This window comes from Salvelinus sp. IW2-2015, unplaced genomic scaffold, assembly GCF_002910315.2.
Source record: "Salvelinus sp. IW2-2015 unplaced genomic scaffold, ASM291031v2 Un_scaffold7222, whole genome shotgun sequence".
Taxonomy (NCBI): domain Eukaryota; kingdom Metazoa; phylum Chordata; class Actinopteri; order Salmoniformes; family Salmonidae; genus Salvelinus; species Salvelinus sp. IW2-2015.
In genome coordinates this window covers 1-16,401 of record NW_019948482.1, presented here as the reverse complement: position 1 = coordinate 16,401, position 16,401 = coordinate 1, and the positions used below count along the sequence as shown (strand labels likewise).

Genomic DNA, 16,401 nt, shown 5'->3' with positions numbered 1-16,401 from the left:
TTTCAGAGCTGACCTGATTGGTAAAAAGACCAATTAGTGAAAAAAATATCAGAATTGGTCTGCCTGTCTAAATGAGCAAAATTAATTGAATAAAGCACTTTTCTGTTCTACAAGTGGTCTGGGTCTATAGTTGTGGAGAGAAATAGTACCTCGTTAGCTACAGCTTTTGGGAAACGCCTCCCAGACTAGTCAATGCTGTGTGATTTACCGAAAATCATTCCACTTGTGGCATTGGTCARAAAACGGACATGACCACCCATGTTGCAACAACTAACTTCTGTTGTCAGAAACATTTCATTGAATGATGGCAGCAGAAGAGGCAGCTCAACTCAACTCAAATTGGATGAGGGTCACCATCACTGACATGATCCCGGGTCACTATCTCTTGGATCAGATATCACTCTTGTTGATTTCAGTCTCATAGCCAATCATTCATGATATGACTTCCAAGACTCTTCCAGGGATCTTGTCGTTCCCTAAGTCATTTCATGCATCTTAGGGTTCATGTAAGTCGTGTAAAGTGGCTTCCTTGTCTCTTTTCCACGTCATTGCTGACTTTAGAAAACTGGACCGGTGAAARGTAATTCCATGTAGGCGTTCTCCATATTGCTTTCAACTAGCCTGTGTTAATAAACARAATATGACTAGATCTGTAACGATGGAGAGGAAGCCACTTTAGATGATTGMCATGCAGCCTCATCTGATGCAGAAGCTATCAGGCTCTGGAAGTTCAATGTCTTTGTATWTCATCGTCAACTAGWAGTCTGTACTTTTGTCRCARAAATATAGAACTGTTTTTATATTGCCTGGTGCAATCACACAAAAGTGAGCTTTTTTTCACCTGAGGAGAAAGAGAATTGATTAGGTTTTTATACCAGTGGAAATGAAATACACCACTGAGTGGGAATCAATCACTTCATTTCTTGAAAGTGTTCTTGCACATGTTAGCTACATCAGTTAAATTGTTATGTTTTTTTTCTCTGTACAATTGTATTAAAAAGGGTTATTTTTTTACTGTAGTATGTAGTATTTCCACATGATTTTTTACTTTATTGTCAGCAGTGCTTGACTTGGACTGAAATACAGTAGGTGCCGGTACTCATTTTACATGCTGGTACTGTTTCTATTTAGGTGCAGGAGCTCCACAATACTTTTCAGCTAATATTCTATAAGAAGAACAGGAGCTCCACAATACTTTTCAGCTAATATTCTATAAGAAGAACAGGAGCTCAAGCAGTAGAAAAATGTGAGGTGCCGGTACTCAGCTCCGGTGAGCTCCTGCCCAAGTTAAGCRTACGTGTAGACAACCTTGGCTATACTTTGTTGAGTTTTCTGTGTTTTTATTGTATAGGACAGTGCTATACATTGCGTCATGTTGTCCTAGAGTTGAGCAAAACACCTTTATTCTCTTTGCTTGTAATTATCTGCTACAATTTCTAAATGCATGCTTCTTGTGCTTCTCTCTCTATGTGTAGTGCACCTATTCATTTATTGGGTCCTAGGACGCAGTGGAGGCTGCTGAGGGTGAGGATGGCTCATAATAATGGCTGKAATGGAGCAAATGGAATGGCATCCAGCCATTACCACAAGCCTGTCCTCCCCAATTAAGGTGCCACCAACCTCCTGTGCAAGGATGCAGCATACTTGTACAATTCTAAGTTGTTATACTGTATGTTTGGTTGGTTTTCCGTGCTGAGGTACATTACAGATTTGCTCAGCAAAAGGGAAAAGTCACTGAAGCTCGTGATGTAGTTGTACCGATGCTGTAACCAAAGTAAGTTAGTATTAGTGTCTTTGCGTCACACTCACAGCAGAATAAAGATGGTGCTGAACTACAGATGTAGAATCTTAATTTGATCAACCTGTTGCAGGAGAAATTTAAAACTTGTACTGCATTTGAGGTTTAAAACGGCTTCTGAAGTTTGTAATTTCCACTTTGACTTGATTTTCRCTTACGAAAAATGGATCAACCGCTACAAAAATTGTCATTAATTATAATCCACATAATAACTCACATTTCCTGTTGCTGCAGGATTATGTTTCTGCTGTAGCAAACTGGCTCAAATTAAGATCCTACATCTGTAGTGTCAATGTTATGATAGTCCTATTAGCTAATGTGTATCAGAGATTATTTATCAAATGTCCATGTCTGGAAGATAAATTAAGCAAGCTGTAAAGCACTGCAATGAAAATAACACTGTAACATGTTTAATACATTTGGACATTTCTTGCACCATCAGTGCAAACGAATGTTATTTCCGTAAAAAAAATATGTTTTGTGAAAGACAATAAGGATCTATCAAGTGTATATGAACATCAACTGTATATTTCTCTCATGTTGGATACTGACCGAGTAGTTTATTCCAGGGGAAATGAACCCTGCTATACTTTTTGAGGTATTGTGAACATTCCCAGAGTTTCTTTTTGCTGTCAAAGATAGAAAAATACAGTCCATCTCTTTGTGGGTTCTTTATATGGCAAAATCCATTTCCCTATTGTCTGTGGTAGCCTTACTGCTGTTTCTCTCCACAATCATATCTTGAACACAGAATTGTATTACTTTGATCATGAAGCTGTATTTTTGTATAATATAAGTTAAATAAAAGGAAACCTAGAATTCTGTTGTTGTTTTTGAATTAATTTATTGAGATTTGTGAATAAAACATATTTCTAGTGTTGATGGACCATTAGTTCTGTTGTCCTACACTTGTTGGAATAATGTTTCTTTCACATGTAGTTTTTAGGTCTCACTCAGTATGAAATGTTATTTTCCTTGGTAAAGTAAATATGGCCAGGGAAACAACTGGACACTTTTGAAAGTCCTCGGATCAATTTCCCCCAAAAAATACAATAAAAAAAATTCACTCGGGTCTCAATTTATTGCTGCCAGTTAGAATAGTAGAATACAACAGGTGCCATTTCGAAATTTGGTTGGGCATCAACAGTTTTTCTCTTGTTAGTACAGTCACAGATAGTCAGTCAATTAGCCCACCATGTCAGCAACATTTTTTAGATTGTTAAATTAGTTTAGCGTCCAGCTGACCCAACTTGGTTCATGGTCGAATTACCACAGGGGCCCATTGATTGTGTTAGTCTGTCTTACTCAGATATTAATATTAAAACTTCAAACAACTGCCCCACCCGCATCATGTGGGCCATCCCTGAAATAGGTCTACACAAGCATGACAGAAAAAACATATTATTCAATAGAACATATTTCATCATAAACAGCGTAAGTTATGAATTGGATTTTCAAACAAAGTTTTTTTATATTTAGAATGGGCACAGGACATGACACAGAGTCACTACACATCCAGAATGCAGTCGATGGAGAAAAACAAAGATATGAGGATGATCTACAATTCCCACGAGTTGTTTTGGATACATGCATGTATGTCATCAATGGTTAGGAAGCGCACAGAGAACCGCTGAGGAAGGGTTGAGTTGATAAAGCCGGCGTGGTATTAGTTCATGGGATTATAATCAATAATAATGTCCCACATTAAGTTCCTATTGTTTGATACGGAGAGCCGTAGGCGGATGTCCACGGCTGAAAGTTCAGGTAAGAACAAATCGTAAACGTTCCTTCTATCAATCTCGGCGGTTTCCTTAGCACGCGATATTCGTGCGTTTGCAAACATTGTAACAATGTTGTATCGTACATAGACACAGCTCTCAAGGTACACTTTGGCATTTGTTTTGTAAATTTCAATAGAGTTCGACATTTTTGAAAAGCTATATTGTGCTTGTCAGTTAGTGTTCAATAGTTAACTTTGCTTAAAATCACCTGTGTTGTGTATGGGTACGCTGCTTTCCTTAGATTTCACAAATTTAATTTGTGCTGAGAGCCCTAAATATTTTTTTTACACTTAATATATTAGGATACCAGGCCTCACAACCCTGTTTATTTCACAGTTCTGTGACAACATCTGAAATCTTGCTTATCATTTGCTCAGACCCCAATATGTATTTCTGTTCACAGATATTGAACCAGATTCTGAAAGTAGTTTATGGACCTTATTACCAGAGAGATTGTAGGCTACACTGGACTATTACTTAAGTCAGGTTTCCCAACTCGGTCCTGGGGCCTCCTGGGTGCACGTTTGGTGTTTGACCTACACTACAACATCAAAGCTTTGATCATTTGAATGAGCTGTATAGTGCCAGGGCAAAACCAAAATGTGCACCCAGGGGAGCCCAGGACCGAGTTTGGGAAACCTGACTATGCTACAGTAGTGGAAGAATTACGACGAGCAGGGAGGAAAGAGCTCAATTAAGATATCATCAACATGAGGAGGAATGCTTTCACAAACATTTATTTATTGAAAATACAATCTGCTTTCCCTCAGATTATGACAACTGTGAGTCATTGATTGACTTGCCCATCTCATAATTGAAGTTGCATGAAGACGATTTCACATTTGATAAAGAATCCCTTCCCTTTGTTCAGTTAGGAGTCTTGGAGCAGTGATGCTCATCTTAAATCCTGTGGAGATTACGTTTAGGGAATGTCAGGAGAAGCATGTTGGATTTACAAGTAATTGTTGCTCTTTGATTTTCCATGTATAACGCATTTCAAATTCCTCGAATTGAACTTAGAAAACCGCTGCTCGTCCTGATTTAAGACATGAAGTTGTAAAGTTATCTTGCTCCCCTGTCAAAGTGGTAAACTCCACAGAGGCATTAGAGGCAACATTTCTGTGCATCGTCATGTTGCTTGTTAAATCCACTAACATTTGAAAATCCATAGATAATGTCATCAGTCTCACCAGTATTCCTGCACTGAAGAATTGGGTGTCGCTGCAATGTGACTGTCAGGACTTTCCGTTAGTCACGCACTGACTTGATGGGTTTAGTGCATTGGTCACAACAGGTCTCAACATGACCTTGACCAACTGGATCCAGAGTTATCCTGACGAGGAGAAACTCCTGGCCATAGTTAATGCCATATGATTCTGTTTGCTAACAATGTTGAGTTTAAGTTCTTTGGGGGAATACCTACCTCTACTAATAAATGTAATCATTATTCTGAACGTTTTTATGCAATTAACCTGCATCTTCTCAGATGTCATTTGTTACCCTAACACAAGTAATGTTGATGAATAAACACTTATAATAATGGAGACATTGAGGGTAGGTTATGTTTCATATCAATGTTTTTTCTCTCTCGTTTGTCCCCTCAGATACCCAATGGGACATGACTCCAGGGTCTACCGCCGTACATCCAGTGTGACAGACTTGTGTGGACATTGGCAGCCATGTGGCGAACCCCCTCCCAGAGTGTCCCACCAACACACCCCCAAATTCTTGTCTGCACACAAAGGTGAGGCTACAGCCTGTCCTGGCAGCAACATAGTCACAACCAACACTGACTGCTAAAGTACCCATGATGCTCTGTTACGACCGATAGCATGTGGTTAATATAGTTTTTAGGCTGGCTAAGGCTCTACACACCTTGAGAGAAACCACGATTCATGAAATCTCATAGTATCAAATCATTTTTAAATGTCCGTATGTTAGTGTGTGATACTCATGGAAGACCGCTCATCCATTCTTTCTTGTCTTATGTTTTTCCTCGTCTTGGCCGGACCATTTCGTCTCAATTGTTTGGCAACCTGGTGTCGGTTCCCTCAGGAATGCACCACTCTTGTCACTATGGGGAAGAGGTTTGGCAGGATGGCTCGAGCTTGAGGACCACCAATCCGAGCAGAGAAGAAGTAGAGGCAAACAAACTGGCCAACAACTACAGGGTGGGTGGAGTGTTGGACACAACGGAAAAGCTGGCAGTTTCTGTCTTCAATGTAAAACAGTTTTCATTTGAAATGATTTACAAAAATATCCTACTTCAACTTGAAGTGATGGTGTGTGTGTCTGGTTGTGTGTGTGTGTCTGGTGTGTGTGTGTGTGTGTGTCTGGTTGTGTTGTGGCACATGTTCAGTTTGGCCTTCAGAAAGTGGAAGAGTCACGTGACTGAGAGGCCCATCGAGGACAGGTCGGACATGTGAGGGAGCTCTACTCAGAGCTGAACTTTGTCAGACACAACCAAAGGTTATGTCTGTCCTCCTGCTCCTAATACACTTGCCCCCTGCGGAACCTCTAATAGGATCATTAGAAAAGGCGGGTCAAAATGTTCAGTAGTTCACCAAAACGGAAGAATAACTGCCCGGAAACGGGGAGATACTATCCTGCACATGTCCAAATAAGAAATGTTGGTTTTTGTTTTCCGTGGCAACGTTTGAAAACATTTAGCTAAACCATTTGCCCCTAATGAAGCACGACCATGGCTTGAATGTGAAATCATTTCTAAATGTTTGATGGAAAATATTCAAGATTGCAGTGTTCTATAGATATAGAGTAGACACTATATGTTTTGAATAGAATACACTGTCATTTTTTTATATCTCTTTGATTTCAGGTTCATTGATCACTTGTGGAAACATAAGCATAACTTGATTTTATTTGGATGGTGGATCTCTTTAGCCTAACCTCTTGGTCGTGTCCTAATGTTTCTGACCATAATGTGAGTTTCCTTATGGTAGGAACCCCTTCATCATATCACACAATTATTTAATGTTCTTTTAAGTAAAATCTGTATTACTTTACGTTGGGAATGACGTAAATCTGAATTTCAACTCTAATATTTTGGGGTCTGGAATCTTAATTTCAGGGCTGTGTTTGAAGTTGTCATGCTACTTTCTGTGGCCCATTTGGGAAGTCATACTGAAGGTACAGTTATGACCAGTGGTTGGATTGTGGCTGTTGTCTTGCTCGTTCCCACGTTCTCCATTGATTATTGCCTGGTCAGGGTGACGTTTAGCCTGGAGGAACCAGCTTGATCACTGTGTTCATCATTCTCCTTGCTCCTCATACACCGTTACGACAACTAGGTCCAACAACTCAACAATAAATAACTAAAGACTTGAACACCCAGCTATATTCATGGTCTTGTTAGAAGTGTGTGCAATTGTCACCTCAATACTCTCACTCTCTGGGCCCCATTTTAATGGTGTTGTAGTCAAACTGATGCTCCTGATACRATTGTTTAGTGTTTGTTGGAATTTATCAATAAGGTTTAATAATGTATTATTAAGGCTGTTATTGATGTTAGGTCTAATCAGACAATACAGATGTTTTTATTTCCATCGCTCTCTTGCTCTCACACATTCTCTCCTTCGCTCCCTCCATCCATCCCGCTCTCTCCTTCGCTCCCTCATCCATCCCGCTCCCTCCTTCTTTCACCTGGATGTTTAGCCCAGAAGCCTGGTCAGGCGATGCTGTGTGAAGTTCCCTCACTGCGAGGCCATCCCAGAGGAATCTGACTCAAAGGAGGTGAAGGAGTCTACACCCCTGCTCATGCCCCCTTCTGTCCCCATCGAGGTCCCCCCACAACGGACGCGTTACTGGGTGAGTCTTGTCCCCTCGCCTATCGCCTCAACCCCTGTGTGGGCTAATATTTTCTCAAATAATATTTATGTCAAAAGTTATATCCTTATCAGAGTATGTTGTTTTCCTTATGTGGATTGCGATGGAATATGTTTAGTTTGTTCAGACTAACAAGTCTAAACTCAATCGGAGTGCCTGATTGGCTGCTCTGTTTTCAAGCTTTTGCCAAGACCATTTCATAACCAGTACTTTTTCACATCTCTCCCCGCTATGTGTGTGCACGTGCTTTTGTTTGTGTTTGCACGTGTGTCTGTGCCTGCTTGCTTGCCTGCCTGGTCTCCTGTGCTGTGCTCTGCTGGGTGCAGTGTCGTGTCAGTACCTATGTGTGGTTGTTGCTAGGCTACCCTCTCCTGGGGCTGATCCACGGCCTGGCCTGCTTCRTCTCCTGGATCCTGGTCTTCACCATCCCCGTGGCCAAGATGAACGCCCGCACCCTGGCCATCATCCTCCTCATGCCCCCCGAGGACGTCCACATCCACCGGCTGAAAAAGGTGGCCGCGCTCTCCCTTCCATGTCGTGTTGATTTTATCACAGCCTCTGAACTAGTTACCACTTTAATCCAACCCATTAACTTGGCCCTGTGGATTTAAAATATGCCACAGTTTTCTGGAATCCTTTTCCTAGATTTGGAAATGTATAATTTGATGATTGCTTTGCTATGTTTTTCTGTCTCTTTTGCAGCCGCAAGGGTGTGAAGCCAAGTGCTTCTCTGTTGCTACCACGCCTTCAACTGGTACTACTCAAATACACCTTGGACGGAATCAATGTGTTCGCTGTCAGTATCCTTTAACAGACCATTATGGTTGTGATTATCAATCACCTGACTCATGTCAGTGAACTGGTGGGGGCGTTCCAGGTCGTCTTTATGCAGTCACACGGCTTAGATGATCAGAACCTGGAGAAGTGTTTCGTCCTAGGAACCACATTCATTTGCTATAGCGATATTATGAGTTGGGCAGCGTGACTACAAAAAAGATGACCTGGAACACCACCAAGGACCTAATGGAATGTCCTGCAAGTTGCACCTTTTACCCTGTCCAGCAGGGGTCAGCATTTCTGCTTAGTGGTTCTTTACAGTGCATCACCAGTTTGTTTAAAGCAGACAATCAGCAGGTTTGAGGGAATCAGTTTAAGCAAAAAGAGGTATAAAATCGTTAATTTGGTTCACACAATGAGTAGTTATTTAGGATGCAAGGTTATTTATAGATCTGTGATTCTGCAATGTAGTTGATATCCAACACAGCGCTGTAGACTTRCCACTGGTGCTCCTTAAAGCGGTGTGCCCACCCAGACCTGCTGCCCCTGGTCATCACAACCCTGGTGGTRGGCTACGTGGACACAGAGAACCAGTTTGTCAGCTCGGAGGCCAAGTTCGCCGCTGCCGTCAGCTCCATCATCCCACTGTCCTATTACATTGGCATGGGCATCGCCAGGTAAGACACCCCCCCCCCCCACACAGTCTGCTCTGTCAACATGGACAAAATACCAGAACCACAGTTAGAGGCTAGCTTAGCGTCTAATTGTTCTCATTGTTTTGAACAGATGTTAAGTCCACATATGGCAGTTAAGTCCACATGTAGAGTTTATGTCCAACTTGTAAGTCGCTCTGGATAAGAGCGTCTGCTAAATTACTTAAATGCTAAATGACTTAAATGTAAATGTAAAATATGATTCACTTTTTTGTCCGGTTGTGTAATGGTAGTGAACCAAAAGTGATTGGTTGATGAGTCGGAATGTTTGTGGATGTAATGACGTGCTTGTGCTTCGACAAGGCCCTCTGAATAGAATCACCCCTGAGGCTGGTTGATAGTTATGTTAAATTTGGTGGTGGTAAAATTCCGTGTTAGTAGTTAAAATGGTGCATCTCCCTGCAGTATCTCAGCCCAGAGTAACTCACTGTCTGTCTCTCTGCAGTATCTCAGCCCAGAGTAACTCGCTGTCTGTCTCTCTGCAGTATCTCAGCCCAGAGTAACTTTGCGGTGGGAGCAGTAGTGAACGCCACGTTTGGCTCCATCACAGAGATGACCTTCTACATCACTGCCCTGCTGAGGGGTCACAAGGCCGGCACCAAGTGCTATGAGGAGATCGTCAAGGCCGCTCTCACTGGAACCCTGCTGGGCTTTGTATTTCTTTATCCAGTGGAGTGGCACCTAGACACACACAGGCATCTCACTGATATACACAAAAACATAACCCTCGAGACTGACACACAAACACCGGTGTTTTTTTCCTAAACCAAAATAGTGACTAAAATATTACTCAAACAGCTACTTTTCAGTGGCAATTGATGAGACTATAACTGACTAAATAGACCCAGAAACTAGAACTAAGGAAGATGTTCTTTTCTGCAGTGGAACAGATGCACCAACACACAGCCTAGCCTACATCCAGCTGGTGAGCTGGGGGGAGCAAGCGATGTGTGTGGCCAGACAGGCTCAGCTGCCTCCGATTATACCACATCACACAGGCGACTCTCTTTCTTCCCCGTAGCTAACCAGTCACACCAGCCTTCTATTAGATACCCTTTGTCAGGTTAAAAACACAAGATGCTGAAATTTAAAACAGTAGCAGCTTTAAGTTGAATGTAGAACAACAGTCTAGCTATGTTTTTCTCTCCCTTGAGTATAGAATTTTTTTAATTTGTAGACTCGCTCAATCCCTCGCACTTTCCCCACTGCATTTCATAGCCGGTTCTGTAGCCAACATACTAGCCACTTTTCCTTATTTTCCTCAGAGAAAATGGTTTGGTTTTAGCCCTTACCGTTAAAAAGACATGACCATAATACCGTCGCTACGCATTTTACATTTATAAATCATCGCGGGCCGTTCTAAAACTAGGCTACTTGCAGACCGGACTGTTACCCATTTGTTTAGGCTACACCTTGTTCAGTCATGTTACTCCATTAGCTAGCTATGGCCAACCACCTGGGGCACGTTCAGCAGGATGCAATGTTTTGGAACTTCAGATAGAAATATGCTATGTAGAACAAACCTGCCTCTCTGACTTAAGGGATAATGTCGGCTCTATTCATGGTATTTTTTTATCTGTAGTGTTTTTCCAACTGAATGTGGCCCTGGTAACATTACCAGTAGCCTATATGCAAACATTTGGTGGCACAGAAAGGAAAATGGATAGCAAACAATTTGAGTAAATCCCTCTTCCCACTACACTATATCTGACTGGCTAAATAACTTTATTTTGACTTAATGTGGACCCAGCACTTGGACTAGAACTCGAACACAGGGACTGGGATTTCAGCCATAAGAGACTCTGATTTTCACTTGGCCTTGAGCACAGGGGACTTGTGACTGGAGGTTTAGTGACTGGACTACATCATGTCTCCTGTCTACCCAGGGTATCAGCATGATCATCGGGGGCTTTAAACACAGGGAGCAGAGGTTCAACAGCCGCTCTGCAGGGGTCAGCTCAGCCCTACTCTTCATATCAGTAGGAGGTAAGAGCGTGAACACGCATGCACAGATGCACATAAGTAAGTGTGTGTGTGTGTGTGTGTGTGTGTGTGTGTGTGTGTGTGTGTGTGTGCACGCACAGGCAAGTCTCTCGAGATATAGTGTCTGACTCTGTAAAGCCAGTTGGGTTCTCAGTACATCGCGCCGAGATGTGCTCTCCAGGAAGCAGAAGGGTGGAGAGGTATATGTTTTATGATTAACGACTTATGGTGTAACATACAGGAACTCAAGTCCTGTTCACCCAACCTAGAATATCTCAATCAAATGCTATCTCCCAAAAGAGTTTTCGTCAATAATCGCCACAGCGGTCTACATCCCCCCCCTCAAGCCGATACCACGACGGCCCTCAAAGAACTTCACTGGACTTTATGCAAACTGGAAACCACATATCCTGAGGCTGAAKTTATTGTAGCTGGGGATTTAGGCAGAAACTCMCAGGGAGCACCCGTGGTAAMGACTATTCAATGCTGGTCTGACCAATCGAAATCCACKCTTCAAGATTGTTTTGATCACGCGGACTGGGAAATGTTCAGAGTAGCTTCAGAAAAGAATATCGACACATATACCGATACGGTGAATGAGTTTATCAGGAAGTGCATAGTAGATGTTGTACCCACTGTGACTATTAAAACCTACCCCAACCAGAAACCGTGGATAGAGAGGCGCATTCGCGCAAAACTGAAAGCGCGAACCACCGCACTTAACCACGGCAAGAAGACTGGGAATATGGAAGAATACAAACAGTGGAGCTATTCCCTCCGCAAAGCAATCAAGCAGGCTAAACGTCGGTATAGGGACAAAGTTGAGTCCCAGATCAACGGCTCCGACACGAGACGTATGTAGCAGGGTCTACAGACCAAAACTAGCCATGTTGCGGACACCATTGTCTTGCTTCCGGACAGGTTGAACACCTTTGCTCGCTTTGAGGATAATACACTGCCACCGACGCGGCCCGCTATCAAGGACTGTGGGCTCTCCTTTTCTGTGGCTGACGTGTGTAAGACATTTAAGCGTGTTAACCATCGCAAGTCTGCCGGTCCAGATGGTATCTCTAGCTGCGTCCTCAGAGCATGTGCAGACCAGCTGGCTGGTGTGTTTACAGATATATTCAATCTCTTCCTATCCCAGTCTGTTGTCCCCACATCCTTCAAGATGACCACCATTGTCCCTGTACCTAAGAAAGCAAAGGTAATTGAATGAAATGACTATCTGTCATCATGAAGTGCTTTGAGAGACTAGTCAAGGATCATATCACCTCTACCTTACCTGCCACCCTAGACCCACTACAACTTGCTTACCGCCCCAATAGGTCCACAGACGACGTAATCGCCACCACACTGCACACTGCCCTGTCCAATCTGGACAAGAGGCATACCTAATGTAAGAATGCTGTTCATTGACTATAGCTCAGCATTCAACACCATAGTACCCTCCATGCTCATTAGGCTCTGTCTCTTATACACATCTAGATGTGTATAAGAGACAGGGTCTACAGACCATCACGGATTATAAAAGGAAAACTAGCCATGTCGCGGACACCATTGTCTTGCTTCCGGACAGGTTGAACACCTTTGCTCGCTTTGAGGATGTCTCTTATACACATCTAGATGTGTATAAGAGACAGGCGCAAAACTGAAAGCGCGAACCACCGCACTTAACCACGGCAAGAAGACTGGGAATATGGAAGAATACAAACAGTGGAGCTATTCCCTCCGCAAGGCAATCAAACAAGCTAAGCGTCAGTATAGAGACAAAGTAGAGTCGCAATTCAACGGCTCAGACACGAGACGTATGTGGCAGGGTCTACAGACAATCACGGATTATAAAAGGAAAACTAGCCATGTCGCGGACACCATTGTCTTGCTTCCGGACAGGTTGAACACCTTTGCTCGCTTTGAGGATAATACACTGCCACCGACGCGGCCCGCTATCAAGGACTGTGGGCTCTCCTTTTCTGTGGCTGACGTGTGTAAGACATTTAAGCGTGTTAACCATCGCAAGTCTGCCGGTCCAGATGGTATCTCTAGCTGCGTCCTCAGAGCATGTGCAGACCAGCTGGCTGGTGTGTTTACAGATATATTCAATCTCTTCCTATCCCAGTCTGTTGTCCCCACATSCTTCAAGATGACCACCATTGTCCCTGTACCTAAGAAAGCAAAGGTAATTGAATGAAATKACTATCTGTCATCATGAAGTGCTTTGAGAGACTAGTCAAGGATCATATCACCTCTACCTTACCTGCCACCCTAGACCCACTACAACTTGCTTACCGCCCCAATAGGTCCACAGACGACGTAATCGCCACCACACTGCACACTGCCCTGTCCAATCTGGACAAGAGGCATACCTAATGTAAGAATGCTGTTCATTGACTATAGCTCAGCATTCAACCCCATAGTACCCTTCAAACTCATCCTCAAGCTCGAGGCCGTGGGTCTGAGCCCCGCCCTGTGCAACTGGGTCCTGGACTTCCTGACAGGTCACCCCACACGGGTGCGTGCTCAGCCCCTACTCCCTGTTCACCCATGATTGCGTGGCCATGCACGCCTCCAACTCAATCATCAAGTTTGCAGACGACACAACAGTAGTAGGCTTGATTACCAGCAACGATGAGACAGCCTACAGGAAGGAGGTGAGGGCTCTGGGAGTGTGGTGCCAGGAAAATAACCTCTCACTCAATGTCAACAAAACCTAAGGAGATTGTGGACTTCAGGAAACAGCAGAGGGAGCACCTCGCTATCCACATTGATGGGACCGCAGTGAAGAAGGTGGAAAGCTTCAAGTTCCTCGGCGTCACTGACAAACTGAAACGGTCCATTAAAGTCATGCCCACAAGGACGTGTGTGAAGCGCAACAGTGCCTCTTCAACGTGAGCAGGAGGACCTCAAAGAAAAAATGGCTGAACAGCGCTAAAAGACCACACTCCATACACGTTTCCCTATGCTGTCACCAAACTGCATTGCCCATCAATCGAGAGGATAGTCCCTGTCGGTGACGGTGTATTCACACCGCCTACGGGAGCGGCTAACCTGACCCACTACCAAATACCACAAAAAGCTCTCCCCAGAGGGTGGAGTAGCCGGTATAACAAGACCTACCCGAACAGGCAATCTTTACACCGCGAGCGATGTTGCTCAAACACGGCTGGGTTCCCCCTGAGCCCTTCCCCTGACATCGTACCTACGCCCTAGGGCCCTACAATGTCCACTCAAGACCACTTTAGCCAATAGAGTTCATCACAAAGACAAGTCCTAACCCACCCCGCAATCTCCTGTATCCCTCGACCTCGTCTACCCTCGGAACTCCGACATGGTTATCCTCCACGCAAGCTGGGCTATTCAGCTACTCCGATTAAACTCTCCAGACAAATCTTAATTGCAAAGTACCTCTTTGCACATTTGCAAAGTGAACTGAATCCCCCAAACAAACATTTCCCACTCGCATTTACCCGCCAACAAAAAGGACCAGCTGACATGTCAGTGATTCTCCGTTAACACAGGTGTTGAGTGTTGACGAGGACAAGCTGGAGATCACTCTGTCATGCTGATTGAGTTTGAATTAACAGACTGGAAGCTTCAAAAGGGGTGCGTGCTTGGAATTGTTCTTCCTTTTTCGACACGTGCCATCATCATGCTTGCACACAAGGGCTTCACAGGCAAAGGATATTGTGCTAGAAGATTGCAACTTCAACCATTAATCGGATATCAAGAACTTTGGAGAGCTGTTCAATTGTTGTGAAGAAGGCTTCAGGGCGCCCAAGAAAGTACCCAAGCCTAGGACAGCCGATTTGTTCTCTGAGAGCTTGCCAAAAACACTGTGGAACCCATATTCACGCATGCCGGAAATTCAGCTGTGCGGCGTTTGGCACAACCATACCTCGGATTCCCTTACTCATTTACTGGAAATCATTCGTGGTCTCCGCAGCGCCACACTAGACCTCAGCGTACGGCAGAGCCTGCGCTCGAGTTGATCTTCACAGTCTCTGCCATCGTCAACACTGCTGTGAGCGCTCCGATAATGCATCTACGAATTTCTCTCGCGCAAGGAGGATGGTTCCTGGAAAGCTGCGCGCGGGTGCGTAGTCCCCCTCTCTCAAAGAAAGGGCGGGGACAGCACACAAACCGCAAGCTCGAGCGGCCTCTCCACAGGAAACATAGACATTCATAGGCGATTACCCAGTGACATGATTATCAACATCCTTGCTCTGCACGACATGGCCGTATCGTGCGGATTGGACAATAGGCGTTGCGGTACTTGCAGAAGCCCAATCAACAGAAACAGGTAAATCGTCAACTGTTTCACTCATCGATTGTCAAGTAATCCCCTTTTCCGACCTCACCGGTTTTAGGAGCCCTATTCGCGTCATAAGCTGAAAGTTGTTGTGCCACGTCGCGGGAGGGTAAGTATCAAGCGTGCAGAGCCGGTCAGCGGGTGCTCAACCCCTAAGTCCCAAGCGCTCACTGTTGTCAACACTGCAGATAGATCAAATATGCCGTATCTATCTATACCATCCAACTTTGCCACTAGTCGATAATAATGTGATCAACATGAACAAAAGTGCCTACTGTTTGTCGAACGAGCCCTTGAGCATCCTTTCATCGACTGCCAACGGCTTTCTGACCTAATCTGTCATAATAACTTATCAAGTCACTTACTTCTTATCCATAGTAACATCATACGAAAAACTATGGTGACAGAGCATCAGATAGCTTGAAGCAGCGGAATACTCTTTTTGGAAATTTGATAATAGATCATTGGCTCTTTGCTGCTTGGGTATCTTCCACTCAAACATAACATTCTTGCGCCAAGCAAACTGTCATGAGATAACTCTGCGCTCACAGCACTGCTTGATCAGGATTACCTTGAGTCACTGTAGTGGACTCTACTCTGCTTCTTTTTGTCCTCGTTTCCCTCTCCCGTGTTGTCTTGTGGGTGCGTTCTATGAGGTGACTTAAGGGTTACCACACAGGTTGAGATTGTCAATTTCTTGCGGGGAGCACGCAGCCTCTATGTTTTCTATAAACATGGTGTGGCCAAAAGTTTTGTTAGATAAATATCACAATGCAATGAATTTTAGTTCTCACTATTGCTTTCCACAAGGGTGGGCGTTATGTATGTCGCGCTCAGTGTCTTGTCAGACTTTATTTTGTCCAACCTTCTGACCTGTCAGTAACCTATGGAGGCACCAATACTGATACGAGTATATATTTAATACGTACAGGCCGCTTCCTTGGAGACATGTTCAGTTGAGTCTATCTTAGACCTCCAAAGCGGAGCTTCTCTATATGACAATACTATATACAACTAGTAACACATCCTCCGGGCCTCAATGCTATCTTTTTAGAAGCAAGGCAGTTCAATGATAAATACTGCCCAGTGGCGTTGTCGTCTTACATCGAGACTAGATCGGTAGCGGCCGGCTGTCATGCACCCCCGCTTCTCCGGACAAGCTTTTTTCGGATTGCCTCAAACAATCGGAAAGGGGAC

At 44.0% G+C, this 16,401-nt stretch overlaps 1 long non-coding RNA gene and 1 pseudogene across 1 annotated transcript; both read left to right on the top strand.

Moving 5' to 3' along the window:
- The first annotated feature begins 3,319 nt into the window (after positions 1-3,319).
- LOC139027071 (uncharacterized) lies at positions 3,320-6,034 on the top strand. Its single transcript, XR_011479105.1, has 4 exons — positions 3,320-3,562; positions 5,184-5,323; positions 5,635-5,761; positions 5,951-6,034. It is a non-coding gene; the product is annotated as an uncharacterized lncRNA (long non-coding RNA).
- A 93-nt stretch (positions 6,035-6,127) lies between these two features.
- On the top strand, positions 6,128-15,313 carry LOC112079207 (uncharacterized; annotated as a pseudogene).
- Positions 15,314-16,401: the final 1,088 nt, after the last annotated feature.